At 41.1% G+C, this 18,754-nt stretch overlaps 1 pseudogene; it reads right to left on the bottom strand.

The window, feature by feature from the left end:
* Positions 1-77: 77 nt before the first annotated feature.
* Positions 78-1,117, bottom strand: LOC133923228 (uncharacterized; annotated as a pseudogene).
* Between the last annotated feature and the right edge of the window lie 17,637 nt (positions 1,118-18,754).

Here is an 18,754-nt window from a genome sequence, read left to right as displayed (position 1 = left end):
GGGATAATCTTTTGTGCTACCTACAGATGACTTAGCAATGACATGGCAAATTATAGCTAGCAACTGTTTGAGATGCCCTAGTTATTGTAGGCGTCCAAGTGAAGATAGAATGCTGCATTGAGACGGTCATCGAGAGTTTTGAGCTCTTCGATGCCACAATTATGCGAACTGTAGCCGCTATCACTCAGGAAGAGCATAATCTGCTGACTGATTGAGCACCAGTTGACAATGAGCATTGTCACCCAATCGTTCCCAACTTTTGCTCAACCAGCTGACCAATTGGCTGGCAATTTCTCATATAGAACTCCCTGAATTTTGCTTCGAGTAGCAGGATAACTTTCAGGCCTATCGCTGTTGCGAATCCAGATGGATCAGAATTGCGGGTTGGACCATCGTAGGCACAGAGTATACCGACACAGCGCCGAAGATAAATGCAAGTTGAACCTAGTATTTCCAGTGCCAGCTGGTGATATTTCTGAGTGGTTACCGAAGAAATGGAGGCGGCGGTAGAACGAACTTGTAACACTTCAGAACCACCGTAAGTTCAGAGTACTAGTAACTTACTTATAGTTGAATAAAAAAAAATCGACAGCAGCTTCTCTATAATCTGAGTTGAATGAGGTTTAAGGTTGGTAGCATTTCAGATTTATAGTGATCCCGGGGTGTTATAGAACTATCAATGTATATATTTTTTATGACGGGTCCCTTTACCTGGAGCCTATATTGAAGGTCAAATCGAGGATTTACGACACCAAAATTCGAACTCAGGTGAGCTTAACCATATCCTTGTGATTTGTCATCGAGCTCCGTGCTTGTTCACATCTGTTCATGTATATACCCTCCGAAGTCCTTATTCCTCATCTGATACATTCATGTGGCAGTAATGAAACCCACTAGCCATCATAGCCTTGCGTCAATTACTAGTGTAACATGATCATTTTGGTTGCAAAGCACATAATAGAAAGTGCCCTCCAGTGGAGTTGTATCTATAAGCCTGTTGCCTTTACCTCACTCCGACTGCAGCATCACAGAGAAGCTAGAATCTGTAGTACGACTGACAAAATATATAGTTTTGGCGGAATTCTTCTTCGCTGCGTTCCAGCCTGAGGGTGACTGTGTTTTGTGTGCATTGACAACAGTTGCATCATATATACAAATAAGGTAGCCTAATGACCTAATCACAACTGGATCAATGTCAGGGAATTAAATGACGTACCCTCGGACTCGGGTGGTCGTATAGCAGCCGCTGTATTTTTTATACTTTTCTTTGCCATACTGTAACGAAACAGGAACCAATGGCTCAAGCTGGACAGGACAATCTGAACAATGACAAGAAAATATGAAACGACTGAATTCAATATTTTTCAACCAAATAAACAATCTGGATGGAACATCATAGATTTTCGCTAGCTATGATTCACCATAATAATATCTTCCAAAATGGCATTAAAGATTTCCTTACAATATAAGAATAATATCGATGCAATTAAAGTAAATACATCCATATTAATACATATATATGCATATGACATGCTCTTCATCACCCTTATCTCTTCAAGGGCAACGTAAGAATGTACGTCGTACCCTTTCACGGATAACATATAATATTGTATTGGTACGGTTACGATCATAAGATGACAACAAAACTTCCAATACAATATGCAATATTTATGATATACTTCATGTATAGCAACAACATAAGAATAATACTTAAAGAATTGCATGACAATTGCAAAGTGACATGTCTGTTTTCTGCACTTCACAACTTAAGAATCAAGTAAACTTCAGAAAAAAGTAAAAATTAAGATAACAAGCTCATATATAATTGAAAGACAAGCTTCCAATATAGGCATATACTTCATGTTTCACATACGAGAAATATGAATAGTTGCAAGAAAAAAATACACATCACACTTCCTTTACCTCATAATTAAGGGAAACACATCCAATTTTCAGAATGCAGAAAGTAAGCAATACGCTCACATTTAATTTCATACATTATTAGAAAGTATGGTAATTAAAATATGGAGATAATCAAATAACAAGTTAAAGCATGATCATCTGCTATATTCACTTGCATTCACCAATGATAAAGGCGGGGACTAGCTGCATCCCAAAGTAGCACCACCTGAGCAAAGTGCATAATTAGCACCAAACACCACAACATGACACAAAATAAAAAGCATACCTCCTATGCCCGATAACCCCAATTACATGACATAACCAAATTCTACGGAGGATCATCTACCACTTTGCTTGTGTGACGTCGAGCGAGAACTTCCTCTAACGAGGTCAAAGACTGAACGACAGCAAACTGTTCGTGGACTAACTCTCAATGGATGACAGCATTGTTTTTATTAATTACTCCTATATCGCTCGTCCAAAATAAACAAGACCAATGCCACCGGAAAGATATCAACGAGACCTACAACTTAAGCTTATGATCGAATTTAACACCAATTAAACCTCAATTTTAAAATTAAATCGCTGCACCCTCAACAGATCATCTAAACACCAACCCGATGACGAGATCGACCATTCTCAACTATCCACAAGCATCTAAGGACTAAATATAAGTGAATGGATCTAATGGTCCTAGAGGGGGGTGAATAGGTCTCTAATAAAATTTTAACTTCTATCAATTTTTAAAACAAATAGCAACCTTAACCTAGATGAAGAAAAAATAACTACTCAAGCAAGCAAACTAGAACAAATCAAACAAACATGCAAGCAAAGAACTCAAAAGTAAATGCGAAATTGAAACTTGCATAAAAGTAAATGCTTGAATTAAATTGCGGGAAAGTAAGTGAGTAGGGAAGGAGGACACCAATTTTTTTCCTGAGATATCCAAGAGTTGGCACTCTCCCCTAATCTTTGTTGGAGCATCTACACAAGAATTTCGCTCTTCCTTGAGTCACCAAGACTCAAGTGCTCACTAGCGATTGCCACTTCTCCATCTCCAGATTGGCGGGCATCAAACCAAGTAGAAACTCTTCCCGGGGCTCCCATAAGAACTCCAAGAGATTACCAAAAATACCTCCAATCACCAAAACTAGCTAGATGTTGCCAACCACCAAGAGTAACAAACTAATTGCTTCACTTGATCTCTATCACGTCTAGACAACACTAGATGCACAATCGCTAATTTTGAAACACTAATGACGTCCTTAATCTTGTATTAAAGAACTAGGAAATCAACTCAAGTGTTATCCCTTACTTTTTGATGACACACACAGTGTATGAACTCATCTGGGTTGCAAGAGAGACGAATGAAACTGAGTAAGGGGATATATAGGCTAGAGGTACAAATCTAGTGTTGCCTAACCACCCAAACTTTCTGTGTATACCGGATGATCCGGTGTACACAACCTTGTACACACTGGACAATTTGGTGTGTTACCTTTTGCAAAAGCTGGCCTTGCCAGCTGTCAGTAGCTGTTGCTTGAATTGCTCCTGTGATCTTCAAATCACTACAATGGATCATCCAATGAGTTCATATCTCCCTGCACCGGGACACCAAGCCAGAAAAATGCTCAGGTGTGTTAAACTCCATAACACCGAACCATCCTGTGACTTGAATTTCTTCTCCTCTGAAAAAATCCAATGTTCTGTTAAATACTTTGGTGTTCACACTCTCTTTAACACCGGATCATCCGGTGTATTTAACTTCAGTTTTCTCCAAAAATTAACCCTTCTGTTAAATACTCCGGTGTACTTTTGCTCCCATCACCGGACCATTCGGTGAGATCAATTTACTTATGCACAGAACATTAAATTACTCTAATGAGTATAATTCTTTCTACGCTGGACTATCCGGTGAGAACATTTTTGCTGAGTCTCATCCAATTGAATTAACTTTGAGCTCTAACTTTATGACTTCTCACTCATGGGCTTCTTTAAACTACCTAGTGCTAGAATTTCATAAGTGTGCATCCAACTAAAAGAACCAACATTTTGGAGAACACTTAGCTCCCCTTTATAGTATAGTCAAAAGACTAAAAGAAGGAACCTACAACTACTCTAAGTGTCCTTCATCACCTTGTGACACTTAGAACTAGAAGATCCTTAATCTTGATGCAAATGCCCTTTGATCGTCCAATATAAATCCATAAAGGGACCAAGAATACCCATATGATCATTGTGAGCTAAGTTTTTTATTTCCTTCAAAGCATACACATTAGTCATAATGATATGATTATCATTAATCATCGAAACACTTATCACTTACTTAGGGGCCTAGATGCTACAATCTCCTTTTTTGTGATTGATGACAACACAAATAAGAAGATAAATGTATGAATTGAAGAACATCCTATCATACTAGGCAATTAACGACATATAATAATTAAGCAAGAGAAAGCCTAGTATTAGAACAACCTATCATGCTAGTAGAATAAGAATTAAAACTGAGCATGAAAGGAAACACAATGTGATGATAAGTGAAACACATCAATAGAGAGAGCCAAAAAGCTTGTCATTACATCAAAATTCATGAAGAACCAACATTTTGACCCTAATCTACTCAACCCCCCCCCCCCCCCCCGAGACTAAGAAAATATAAAGCTCACTAATCACTTTAACTAGCTCTCTCCAACACAAAAACTCCCCTAACACCTAGACTCTCCCCCCCCCCTTGGCATCTAAGCACCAAAAAGAGCACACTCATAGACATCTGGAGCTGGAGGAGAGGAAGAAGCTGGCGCTATTGCTGATGGTTGCACCTCGAACTACGAGCCTGAGTCTGAATCTGAATCCGAAAGCTCGACGGTAGCAGGGTCAACAACTGGAGGAGGATGTTGTACTAACTCTATAGCCACATCTGAAGCTGGAGCTAGGGCAGAGCTGGTAGTGCCAATACATTGAAAAGCCATCTCTTAGAGTGCTACATTGAGCTCATCGAAAGCAGACTGAACCACTGGTGGAGACTAAACGGATGACTGCTGACTTGGTATGGTTGGCTGAGGGGAGTCTTCAAAGCGTAGAGGGCCAGCTGTCAACGGTGTAGATAGGAAGGGCAAAACTGGCCTCTGCGTCATCCCGGCAGGCTGAGAGAAGACACCGGTGCTGAAAAAAGGTGAAAGTTGAAACTGTAACACCAGTGTACCCAAGAATCCATTGACGCTACCCGGGAAAAGACTAGGAGATGGTGCTGGAGCCCGAGGAGCCACTGGCAGCTGTAGGCCTGATGCCTGGGAGAGAGAACCAAGACAACCCAAAATGAACATGAACATGCAGCCGTTGTTCTCTCTATTAGCCTGAAATGCAGTGAACATCACCTACTCCTGCTACTGCTACTGAAGTGACTGCATAAGCATATGTTGTTGCTCCTGCTGTGTAACATATCTGTCTGAAGCTTGGCCTACTGCTCAGCCTGTGTTGCCTGCTGCTGCTGCTGCATCCGTTGAAGTATAAGGGCAAACTCTGAAGGTTGGGTAGCAGGGGACACGGAAGGTGCCATCTCAGGAACTAAAGGTAAAGAATTTATAGGGGTAGCCTAAGAAGATCCTCCTGCCTCAGCGTCGTGTGACCTAGCGACCGGTGGGAAGTACTCGAGATCCGAAGAGTTCGAGTCACTGTCACTGATGTGGAACGCATGAGGGAGCTCTGTCTCAGCCTCTGCAAGGGTTCGGTCCTCTGCTGCTACTCTCTCTCTCTATAGCTAGCACATGCTCATATGTGTGTAACATCGCACGCTAACCATGGCGTCTGTCGGAGGGTGCAGTAGGTGCATATACCCTGAAGTGAGTAGGAGGTTGCTTGTAGGTCTGTACAAACTCTGGGAATCAGACTTAGTGTGCAAGCAAATGTGATATGAAATGCGCGTAGGGCTGCTGCCTGGCCATAGTCATCTCCTCTGCTATGATGTCCTCAATCTCACACAAGATCAAATCAACTACATCAAAACATTAATGTGTGAGAATGGACAAGATCAACCACTGTTGTAGACTGGTGATCGCCTCTCCATATCCAATCCTCGGGAGAAGGCTGCGTCTCAATGCCATATGTAATGCCTTCGCCTCAGGAGTCAACATATCTGGCACTCTGAGCGATCCTAGAATGAAGGGCTTCCTAAAGAACGGCCAAATCTCATCATCTATCAGGAATACTCCACCAACGAGAGGACGGCAGGGTGGTTGAGCATGAGGGTGTACTATCTCATGCAAAGACCGAGAGCTCACCCGAAGACTCAACGCCTCAAGAATGTTGTTCTTGTAGAGTCTCCAACTCTTTACATAGAACATGAACTATACGAAGTTCCTCTTGGGTGCTATTCAAACCGTGGCATAGAAGACTCTCACCCAATCCTCTACGTATCTGCTCACTTCTGATAACAGATCTGCAAGTCATGGAATGGCCTCAAAGTGGGATCTCATATCAACTAGACCAGTTGCTAGCTCCATTTAATGCCAGTTGAACTTCTTATGAACGCTCAAGCTGACTCTCCTTTTGAGATAAGAAGCGTGAAAGCTCTCCTGGAGGATCATCCCGAACCTGGGGCTGACCCTCTCATCCCTATATAGGGTGAACCACTCTCCAATAGGCACAAAACAGAGCTTCTTGATCCTCAGAGACTTATAAGTGGTCAAGTCCAATAGATGGATCTCCCCCTAAGGTTGTGACTGCTCTGTCGGCTCCTCCTCTGACTCTAGCTGAGGCTCCTGTTGAGCCCTCTTCTGGCTCTCTAACTGGCCAAACGGTGTCAAACCCAACCCTATTGTCTGACAAGTACGGGTGGATTGATGAGGCATAGAAGTGTCTCCTCTGATCTGCAAGCCTCTCTGAGACACTAGGGCATCAGCAGCTGTAATCGCCCGATCTCACAACTTCTGTTCCTTAGTTTTCTTCTTCTTGGGCTGCTCAACGGCCTTACCGACACACATGACCCATCTAAGAGATCAAAGAAGAGTATATGGATGAGCGAGAGATTCACGTTTTTTTGAAATTTGAATGAATTTTGCTCGAATTTTGAATCCTAAGCACGATTTTGTGGAGAATTCTGATGAACATGCTAGGGATTCATGCTTGCGACTCTAATTAGGGAACAATTGCATGGTATTTTACTTTAATTGCAGCAATTTGACTCAAATTTTCTCAAATTTTGAATGAATTTGAGTGAAATTTGATCAAAATTGAGCTAGGGTTTGCCGAACAAGAGGAAATCGCCGGAGGAGAACCTCACCACGTCGAAGATGCTGAATTGACGACCGGTGGTGAGCTTGATTGCCGACGACGGTGAGTTGCGGCGGTGGCGCGGTTCTGGCGGAGGAGGCTGCTACTCTGGCGTGCATGGATGCGACGGCGGCGGCGCACTGCGGTGGTCCTAAGTAGTGGCGATGATACAGGTGGAACTTGTTGCGGTGGAGGCGTTGGCCAACTACGGTGGACAACGAGGCGGTGAGATTTGGTGTCAAGCGCAAGAGCAGTTCGAAGAGAAAGGGAAAACCCAGTTGAGATGGATAAATATATGACATGTGAGTCGTGCCAAAAAAGCAAACACCGGATAATCCGGTGATGAATGTTGTGAGCATCGAATAGATCACCAGACAATTTAACAAAAGATCTGCAAATTCTCTCTAAACCAAAAATTGAACACCAGATAGTCCGGTGAGTAACTACTCTGAGCACTGGACCATTTCTGCCTCAAATATCCAATATGAACATTGGATGGTCCGGTGAGGAAAATTTTGAATGCACCATACTATTTGTTTTCCTTCTGTATTTGTTGTCGCTTATACAAGCACCGGAAGGTCCAGTGAGGCAATCCGAGGTAATGCCAAACCTTTTTCTAGAGACCTTAGCAACACCGACAAACTAAGCGACGGATAATTCGTTGAGAAGAAAGCAGAGAGCACCGGACCATTCGGTGAGAAGAAAAGATTTCTGCTAAATTAAAATCTCACGATGAGTCCAAATTTCAAATAACCACACAACAAAAACACATGTTTGGACCAGTTTGAGTGAAGACTCACCCTCTCAAACACTCATTTGCAAATATTTGCCAAACAACTATCTTATAATAATTTTGAAATAGGCAATAAAAATCAAAGAAAGGAGGAAGGAAACTCTAAGGAAATGTTTGAGCCCTATTGCCTATGAATTCAAAGATTTAGGTTTTAAATTCGCTAGGACATGACTCAATAGGTATTAAGCACTTATATTTTTGTAATCACACTTATAGAGGTGTATGTTCACATGGAAAAAAAAAACAATCTCAAAGAGTGATATTCTCCTTTGTGATCTCTACCGCTAATGCACATGTAACTTATAACAAGTGTATGAATTTAAACATGAGTGCAAATTATATGGCATGTGAATGCATAGCGATAAAATAAACTATCTTGTCATATCACTTCCCTTCTCAAGTTTCTTCATGGTGAATCCAACTACATGACTTGAACAAAACAAAGGGGTCACCAACTCAAGCAAAATACATGTTCACCACTATCTTAAGAAGGTTAGACAAGCATCTATCATGATATGCATCTATATGACAAGGGCATCATATGACGTTAGAAGCATCTATCATGTTTAGCTCACTTCGCAACCTACTAGATATGGCTTCATCTAGAGGTTTAGTGAAGATATCCGCCAATTGATCTTCCAAACTTACACCACTAAGAGACATATCATTTTTAGCTACATTATCTCTAAGAAAGTGATGACGAATATCTATGTGCTTTGTGCGAGAGTGTTGAACCAGATTATTAGCAAGTTTTACGACACTCTCATTGTCAAAAAGGAGTGGAACCTTCTCTAGATTTACACCAAAATCTAACAAGGTTTGCTTCATATAAAAGATTTGAGCACAACATGCTCCAACAACTATATATTCGGCTTCCACGGTTGACAAGTCTACGAAATTTTGCTTCTTAGAAGACCAAGAAACTAGGGACCACCCTAGCAAGTGGCATCCACCTGAAGTACTCTTACGATCCACAAGACATCCAACAAAGTCCGAATTCGAGCAACCCAAGAGTAGGAAACCAGTACTTTTGGGATACCACAAGCCTATGCTAGATGTATGCTTAAGATTCTTAAGATGATTGTTCTCATCCTCACTTGCTTCAATTTTCTTGCAGTTGTTCTTGCTCTTCTTGTTGGGATGAGGGCAATCATATGATATGCAACCAAGTTCACCATAATTATAGCACCTCTTTTTCTCTCCACTACCGAACTTGTCAAATCTCTCCTACTTAAAAAAGTGTTAATCCATGCATCATCAGCTTTTTCTGGCCTACTTCGTCCGTCGTCCGCTCCACACTCTCTCTCCCCTGTGCCGACATATGGGCCCATGGCCCTCCGCCTCATTGCCATCCCCACGTGACCCGTGAGCCCATCCCGTTCCAGTCTTTTGCCACACTTGACTCCACTGCTCCCCTCCCTTAACCTCCCCCTTCGCGCGGCAGAGCACTAAACCCTAGGCCTCGTCGACGCCAGAGAAGGTGAGCTCCGATATGTGGTTTTCTTGCTCCACCTCCGCATCTCCCTCCCTCATTTGCGTGCTCCTCCGGTCCTCCCCAACCCACCCAACCACCAATGCAGAGGGCGAGCGCGAGATCTAGATCCAGCACCACCGGCCATGAACCCGACATGGCCCGTGCAGACATTTTTCCACGATCGCACCAACGAGTTCTGCGTCGCTGTCGACAACGCGCGCTGCCACGCCACCCTGTCCCCCTCCACCGTGCCGGCCAGCAAAAGCGGCAACAGCCCCCTTAATGCGTCGCTCGTGGCCTCATCAACGTGCTCGGAGTTCAACCGTTGTGCCTCTAAGATCAGGCTCGGGATCCACCAGACATCCCATAAGCTCACCCGCCTGGCCAAATGTATTACCCTACCTTCCCTTCCCTTCCATCACTTTTTGATTCATCCTTGCCTGTGTTGTTGCTGATTAGTTGAGCTGGTAGTTTGCATGAGCACTATTAGAGTGGTGTGCGGGATGATTGGTTAATGTTTTACTCTGCAATTGCAGATGATTGTTATGATTTTTTTTGCTTGTGGTTGTCGTGGGAATATTGCTATGCTTTTACTTGTAGTGCTTGCATGATGTTTGGCCTAGATGTCTGCTATATGTTGGTTGATCCTTCAGTCCTCATGTGATTAGTGCTATTCATTTGCATTGTTTTGGCAGGTGTGCTACACTTGTGTTTTGATGTTGTCAAGGACGCCATTAGCATCATGTGATGCAGACCAGTGCCATTAGCATTACTCAATCAGTTAATTGCTTATGGCGTAGTAGTATGCTTCTTTAGCATTACTCAATCAGTTAATTTAACACTAGAATGCTAGTGGGACGAGCTCAATGCATTGTTCCTGAATCTGGGTGAGTTGAGTTTGGCCTTTCAAGGTGTAGTTCGGCCTTTGAATATTCTTGATTGTGAGAGTCAGGTATTGTTGTACAATTGCGGTGCAAAAGTTGTGTTCAAGCTAAGTGGGTAGAAAGGTCGGGTTCCAGTGCAGCTTCTCTGATTTGTTGTACTTCAAACAAGGGATACAAAATTCTTGGATGACAGCTTGGTAGGTTGTTCTAATGTTCCCAAGTTGTTGCTAATTGTTTTTTTTTATCAGAATGCTTTGCTCAATGGTCCTGTTTGGTCTCAAAGAGACAAATTTTATAGGTTTGTAACATATATTTAGTTAATTTTGAAAGGTAATTAGTACAATAAGAACAAATAAGGTAGGAGTGTCATGGTAGCTCTTTTGAAATTTAATGCAGGTATCACAAACAATTTTTGACTATATATGTGATATTCTTGATAATGCCTCAACTGATATGGGATGCAAGTATCATTGTGTTAAATTTTTCATTGGTACTTTTTAAAACTAATGTTTTGCTATCCTGGTTCTTCGATTCACTATGATCATAACTCTACCAACTGAAGTGGAGGTGCTTTGAGATGAATCTTTTGATTTTTTTTATGCAACTTTGTTTCTCACATGAACCTCCTTATCTGAATAAGCTTTATCTATTCAACAGTGGGGTGACGCGGATGTGGTATCGGCTACTAGGACGGTTCTACAGGAACGTGAAGAAGCAGCAGAAAAATATGAGGAGGATAACTGATTATGGCAAGGTCTCAAACTAAAAAAGGTCTTTATGTCTCTTGAAATTTTTATTTGTCTTATGTTCTTTTTTGCGTTCAAAATTATATTAATCTCTTCGTTACTTGAATTTGATTAGTGGGGAGCAATAGCTATATCTAACTTTCCTCTATTCCTTCAGTTTCATGCATGAACCTTGTTATCTATGTTCAACTTATGGAAAGAGAAAAATTGTATTGGTTTGTATAGCCTTATACTCTTTCTTGGTTTCTTTGAGGATTCTGTAATGAAGGTGCATTCTGTACTTAATATTGTAACTGTGTAGTGTTGATCCTTATTCAAGTAATTTGGTTTTTTGCTTTACTTATGCATTTGTCAAATACATAGGATTGCTCATTATAAGATCATTGAAGATAGAGGCTTCTTTCACTGTACTACCGGTCTTTGTAAAGTGGGAGAAATAGAGTCGAAGAACACTGGTGGAAATGTTCCCAGCTAAGGTCAGCTTGTAGGGTTTGTTTTGAATGTTATTTTGCATGTGCTTCATACAATTAACTATATTATCTCGTGAAATTTTTTTTTCTCTCGTTGCAACGCATGTGCACGTAGTTAGTTTCTTTGAAGTAAATTTGTTTTTCTTTGGGCCATAGTTGTAGCTCTTCTTGTTGATCTTATAGATTATTCTTGTAGTTCTTCTCATGAGAAAGGCAAGCTCGGTGTTGAAGTCGGAGTCATCATCATCATCGTCATCGCTTTCATTTGATGATGGGAGCTCTATCTTCTTCTTCTTCTTGTCACTCATCTTTGCCTTGAGAGCGATGTTCTTCTTTATCACCAAATAAGAACATTTCGTGAGCTCTTATCTTCCCAACGGCATCGGTGACAGTCATGTCATTGATATCCCGCTCATGAAGAAGAGATATGACAATATTGTATTGTTGCTTGGGAAGCACCATCAATATCCTGCGAATAATGTCTCCTTGAGACAATTGAGTGAGTTCAAGAGAATTAATTTCTTCCACAAGCATATTCATGTGAGAGTACATGTCGTTGTATAGATCATTAGAAAACATCTTGAATTAATTGAGAGTATTTATTAGCATATGATATCTCTCCTCCCGCATTTTCTTAGACCCTTCATGAATTTCACAAAAACCGGTCCAAATATCATGAGCTAATTCCTTACTCATTACTCTTGAAAAGACTCTTCACTAATTAAATATGGCATTTCTAGTTTTTGTATTCCACCTAACTTGTTGCTCGAAAAATGGTTGATCAAACCCTATGGAGGTGGCAAGCCAAACTTCGGGGGAAATCTCCTTAAGATAGCTCGCCATGAGAACCTTACAGTAGGCAAAGTTTTTTCCCTCGAATTTTGGCACGCTACCGTCATTCTCCGGGGTTATTGCTCTAGAATTTTAAGCCTATCAAGAGCATAAGGCTCTGATACCAATTGAAAGGATCTAATGACCCTAGAGTAGGCTAAATAGGACTCTAATCAAAGTTTAACTTTTATCGATTTCTAGAACAAATAGCCGCCTTAACCTAGATAAAGTAAAAGCAACTACTCGAGCAAGCAAGCTAGAACAAATGAAACAAACATGCAAGCAAAGAACTCAAAAGTAAACGCGGAATTTAAACTTGCATAAGAGTAAATGCTTGAAGTACATTGCGGGAAAGTAAGTGAGTAGGGAAGGAGGACACCAATTTTTCCCGAGGTATCGAAGAGTTGACACTCTCCCTTAATTCTCGTTGGAGCATCCACACAAGGATATCGCTTTCCCTTGTCACCAAGACTCAAGTGTTCATTAGTGATTATCACTTCTCTATCTTCAGATTGGCGGGCATCAAACCAAGTACAAACTCTTTCCGAGGCTCCTACAAGAACTCTAAGAGCTCATAGGAAACACCTCCAATCACCAAGACCGGTTAGGTGTTGCCAACCACCAAAAGTAACAAGTTAATTGCTTCACTTGGTCCCTATCAAGCCTAGACAACAGCTAGATGCACACTCACTACTCTTGAAGCACTAATGACATCCTTAATCTCGCATTAAAAAACTTGGAAATCAACTAAAATGTTCTCCCTTACTTTTTGATGACACACACAGCGTATGAACTCATCTAGGTTGCAAGAGAGACGAATGCAACCGAGTAAGAAGGTATATATATGCTAGAGGTTCAAATCTAGCCGTGCCCAACCACCCAAACTTTGTGTGAACATTGGATTATCCGGACTACACAACCTTGTACACACTGGATAATCCGGTGTGTTACCTTTTGCAAAAGCTGGCCCTGCCAGCTGCCAGTAGTCGTTGGCTGAATTGCTCCGGTGATCTTCAAATCACTACACCGGATCATCCAGTGAGTTCATATCTCCCTACACGGAGACACTAAGTCAGAAAAATGATCCAATGTGTTAAACTCCACAACACCAGACCATCCGGTGACTTGAATTTCCTCTCCTCTGAAAAAAATCCAATGTTCTATTAAATACTCCGGTGTTTACACTCTCTTAACACCGGATCATCCGGTGTACTTAACTTCAGTTTCCTTCGAAAATCAACCCTTCTGTTAAATACTCTGATGTGCTTTTTCTCCCTTCACCAGACCATGCGGTGAGGTCAATTTATTTCTGCACAAAATATTAAATTGCTCCGATGAGTATAATTCTTTCTACACTGGACTATCCAGTGAGAACATTTTTTATGAGTCGCATCCAATTCAATCACCTTTGAGCTCTAACTTTATGACTTCTCACCCATGGGTTTCTTTGAGCTACATAGTGCTAGAATTTCACAAATATGTATCCAACTAAGTCTAGACTCAACTAGATCAAGCTACAACACTTAACCCCCCCCCCCCCCACTTTATAGTATAGTCAAAAGACTAAAAGAAGGAACTTATAACTACTCTAAGTGTCTTTGATCATATTGTGGTACTTAGAACTAGAAGATCCTTAATCTTGATGCAAATGTCCTTTGATCGTCCAATATAAATTCATAAGGGACCAAGAATTCTCATATGATCATTGTGAGCTAAGTTTTTTATTCCCTTCAAAACATACATATTAGTCACAATGATACAGTTGTTATTAATCACCGAAACACTTATCAGTTACCTAAGAGCCTAGATGCTAGAAGAAGTCACCTTCGCGGCTTGAAAGTTGAATCGACAACAGATTCAATGATTCCCTATTGAAAACCCCTCCTCTTTCCTTCTTCTTCTTCTTCTTCTTCTTCTTCTTCTTGGACAAGGAATCTCGCTCGCTTTGCTGGGCAATCTCGCTCGCTCCCTCTAGCTAGGAATCACCAAACAAGCTATAGCATGCCCTCAGCTCGTCCTAGACAAAGTTGAAGTTGTCTAATGCGCATGTTTGTTTTAGCTTCAGATTGTGAAATTGTGATTGCACAATCTACGGTTGTACCAAACACCTAGATTCCGGTCTCATATTATAATAATCTGACCCCCAAGATTGTAACAATCCAACACTCTGGGTTCCACCAGCTTTTACAGATTGTAAAAGTGATAATTACCAAAGTGAACATAAGAGTTCGAGTAAAATTACCCACCATGCCATCCGATTACCCTCCCACTCGAGTGCCCCCTCCTCCCCACCTAGCGCTCAGCTTGATCCTGCTTCTCAGCCTAAGAGAACCCTAGGGCGTCATCGTGAGCCAACCCCACCCTCCACCGATCCCTGCCCACCGCTACCGATCCTCGTCGCTCACCCCTGTCCCCTGCCTCCAGATGACCATCTTCACCACTGTAAGATGACCCCCGTGATGTCGCCACCTAGCCACTCCTCCCCGTCAATCCCAGCAACCCCGAACGACACTTCTTCCCAGATGACCCAGCCTCCCCGACGACTTTCCCCGCTTCCTTCCCCTTCACCGCGACTCCGGTAAGAATTCCTCATCGTTGACTCCTGTGCCCCGCCTTCGTCCAGCCTAGTTTAGCATGGGCAGTGGAAATCTGATGCCTTTTTGCAAGTGAAGTAGAAGGTTGGCAGTGCTTTAGTTCGTATGATGTTTATTGATAGAGATATGAGTAATTTATTCGTATGATGTTTATAAATAGAGATATGAGTAATTTGTTCGTATGATGATTTATTTTGTGAAGTGGAATCATGATTAATTGGTTAATGAGCTCAAAATGCTAAAATATTTATTTGTAGCTTAATATTTTTGGGTTGTAGTTTCTCCGTCGTCTACTGCAGTGTGCTAAATGTGATCTGCTATTTACTGCCCTTCATCGACTATTGTTGGTGAGCTTCTAGCTGCCAAATTTCATGGTTCAGACTTCAGACAGGTGTAGGCTTGTTGCAGTAGATTGCCCGCAATGGCTAGTGGAACTGGTAAACTTCTTTGGCTGATGAAGCCTGGGGCTGAAAAGTGGCCACTTGACCAGTATTCTGTGTCTGTCTCCAAGTCCAACAACTAATTGAGTGTAGTAGCAAAGGAAAACCTGACTGAATTGTCAAAATGACATTTCCCCCTGACATATAACTCGTGAGATTGCTACTTTGTTAGATGAGTATGCTGCTATGAGGAAATAGATGTTGGAAATAGGTCTCTTGGAAGATTGACTAACAGGGCATACAAGAACCTTGGTCATGAGTTCTTTACAAGGACTGGAAAACGTCATTCAAGACTACATGAAAAAACTAATGGGATGCACTTAAGGGTATATACACATTCGGGTTAACCATCAATAAAGCTACTGAACTTAGATGGGATAGTGCTAACCAAACAGTTGTAGCTGACAACAATTGGTGGAAAGTTAAAACAAAGGTAATCTCTTTTACATATTCATTATTCCAATTCATTGTTTTGTGGCATATATGTTCTCTAACATTACCTTCTTTGGTTTTCATAATCATTTTGAATGGGAGAAGCTTCGGAATGGTCCACCTGAGTGTCTTTCCAAGCTTAAGACGATGTTTGATCATAGTGCAGTGGATGGTTCTTCTTCGTGTGTTCCCGGTGCAGGAGTGCAAGGAAATGAGAACAATAGGGATGATGAGGAAGAAGATGGAGAACATGAGGATAGCAACATCACTATAAAGGTTGCCAATCCACTGAAGCGAGGTGGTAGTAACAATTGTATTAATAGCCCGAGAAAGAAGGGAAAGAACTCTATGGTTAAGATAATGAAAGGCATATTGGATAATATGCAGTCCTCTAGTGCTATAACTAACAAGGTGTTGCAGGGTGAAGTAAGGAGAGAATCCATTAAGGAAGTGATGGCCTTGGTTGTGCAGTATGGGGCAATAGAAGGTGGTGAGGAGCATTTCATGGCTAGTAAGCTTTTGTGAAAGCTGAAAACCGTGATGTGTTTCTCACTTTAACCACCAATGAAGGAAGGCTCGGTTGGTTGAAGAGGTAGTGTCAGGAGGAGAAGAAAAAATATTAGTTATCTATTGTTATGTAATGTTTGCTTGAACCTTTATTTGATAATTTATTGTTCCATGAACCTAGCTACTGTTATGTAATGTTTGCTTGAACCTTTATTTGACAATTTATTGTTCCATGAATCTAGCTACTGTTATATAATGTTTGCTTGAACCTTTATTTGATAATTTATTTAGGATAGTGCATGCTAGACTTGAAGATCCTCGGTTTGCACCACATTTCAATAACTGCATATGTGCAATAGATGTTACACATGTACCTGTAATCTGCATTCGACAAACTTGGTTACACATGTTGGACATCATGGATATGCAACTCAAAATGTGTTGACCGTATGTGACTTTGATATGAGGTTCACTTTTATTGGTGCCAGATGACCCGGCTCGATACATGACATGAGGGTGTTCAATGAGGCTTTACGCAAATATGGTGACAAGTTTTCACATCCACCATAAGGTATTATAAAATATGGCATCATTGTCATTTCACATGCAACATTGTCAAAATTATTTCTCAAATCGAGTGTTCTCTTTCAGAAAAATATTGTCTTGTTGATTCAGGCTATCCTAATCGAGCAGGTTATCTAGCTCCATACAAAGGAATGAAGTACCATTTATAGGGGGTTTGTCAAGGCCTCGGTCCTAGTGGTAAAGAATAATTTTATAACCACTTGCATTCATCTCTCCGCAATGTTATTGAGCGATCATTTGGTGTTTTGAAGATGAAGTAGAGAATATTATTGGACTTGCCAAGTTATCTTATGGTTAAGCAAACAAAAATAATCATTGCATGTATGGCTCTCCATAACTTTATTAGAGATAGTTCTTTGAGGGATGAAGATTTTGAGATGTGTAATCAAGATGAAAACTTCATTCCAGGTCAAGCATCTTTATCTCAAGGAAATGATCACAATGAATTAGGAGATGAAACTCCTGACATGAATGCCTTTCATGATAGTATCGTTGATACTTTATTTGCTATGAGAGAGTAGATTGTTAATGAGAGATCATTTGTAAGGATAAAAGTACTTTTGTATGAATGATGTATCATTTGCTTTTTCAATTTGCGAATTCGTATGAAAAAATATGAAAAAAAGCGTACAAAATTATAAACAGAAAAATATGCACTCACAACAGCTATGGGTATTACAAACATTGCACAACAAAAACAACAATCCAACCCTCCCACAATCTAGGATGCCAAACATCCTCAACTTTTTATAATCCAGCTTCTTACAATCCAGCTTATAAAAATCTATAATCTGCAAGTTGCTTTTCACAATCTACAGCTAAAACAAATAGGTCATTAGTCTTTGTGGGAGTGGCAAGGCAAGGCAAGACTTTGCTAGAGAACAAAACATGTTATTTGTCAAAGACTACATCAAAAGTTCTTTTTTTTTTCCGTTGACACGCAATATATCATGTTGGTAAAGAAATTTGGAGAACTCAGCCATCGTAATTCCGTGTTAGTTAGAGAACCAGAAATACATTGTACTAACTGTAGCGAACGCATATGAGATGAAAAGTGCCACACTCAGCCGCCCCCACGCCGGACTGACTAGCCATGGCCGGTCGAGGCCTAGGCTGGGGGGAAGGCCAAACCAGGGAGCTGGTGAAGGCATGGGGAAAAGAAGAAGAAAGAAAGAGAGGAGATGATGAAGAAGAAGAAGAACAATGGGGAGGAGGAGGAGGAGAGGTGAGAGGTTTTCGTAGGGAATCACCGAATTTGGATTCAATTTTCTTGTTGTGAAGGTGACTTCTATTTAGTTCTTAGATGCTTGTGGATAGTTGAAAACGGTCGATCTCATCATCAAGTTAGTGTTTAAATGATCTGTTTAGTATGCAATGATTTAATTTTAAAATTGAGGTTTAATTGATGTCGAATTCGACTGTAAGCTTAAAATGAAAGCTACATTTCTCATCGATATCTTTCCGATGACGTTGATCTTGTTTATTTTGTATGAGCGGTTTAGGGGTAATTTATAAAACAGTGTTGTCATCCACCGATAGTTAGTTCACACACTGTTTTTGTTGTTCGGTTTTTGACCTCGTTAGAGGAAGTTCTCGCTTGATGTCACACAAGCAAAGTGGTAGATGATCCTCTGTAGTATTCGGTTATGTCATGTAGTTGGGGTCATCGAGCGTAGGAAGCATGTTTTTTTTTGTGTCATGTTGCGGTGTTTAGTGCTAATTATGCACTTGTTTAGGTGGTATCGCTTCGGGATGCAACTAGTCCCCTCCTTCGTCATCGGTGAAGACAAGTGAATATAGCGGATGGCTACACTTTAACTTGTTATTT

Source organism: Phragmites australis, chromosome 6, assembly GCF_958298935.1.
Source record: "Phragmites australis chromosome 6, lpPhrAust1.1, whole genome shotgun sequence".
Classification (NCBI taxonomy): domain Eukaryota; kingdom Viridiplantae; phylum Streptophyta; class Magnoliopsida; order Poales; family Poaceae; genus Phragmites; species Phragmites australis.
Note: the sequence above shows the minus strand (reverse complement) of the source record. Positions and strands in the feature narration are given on the sequence as shown.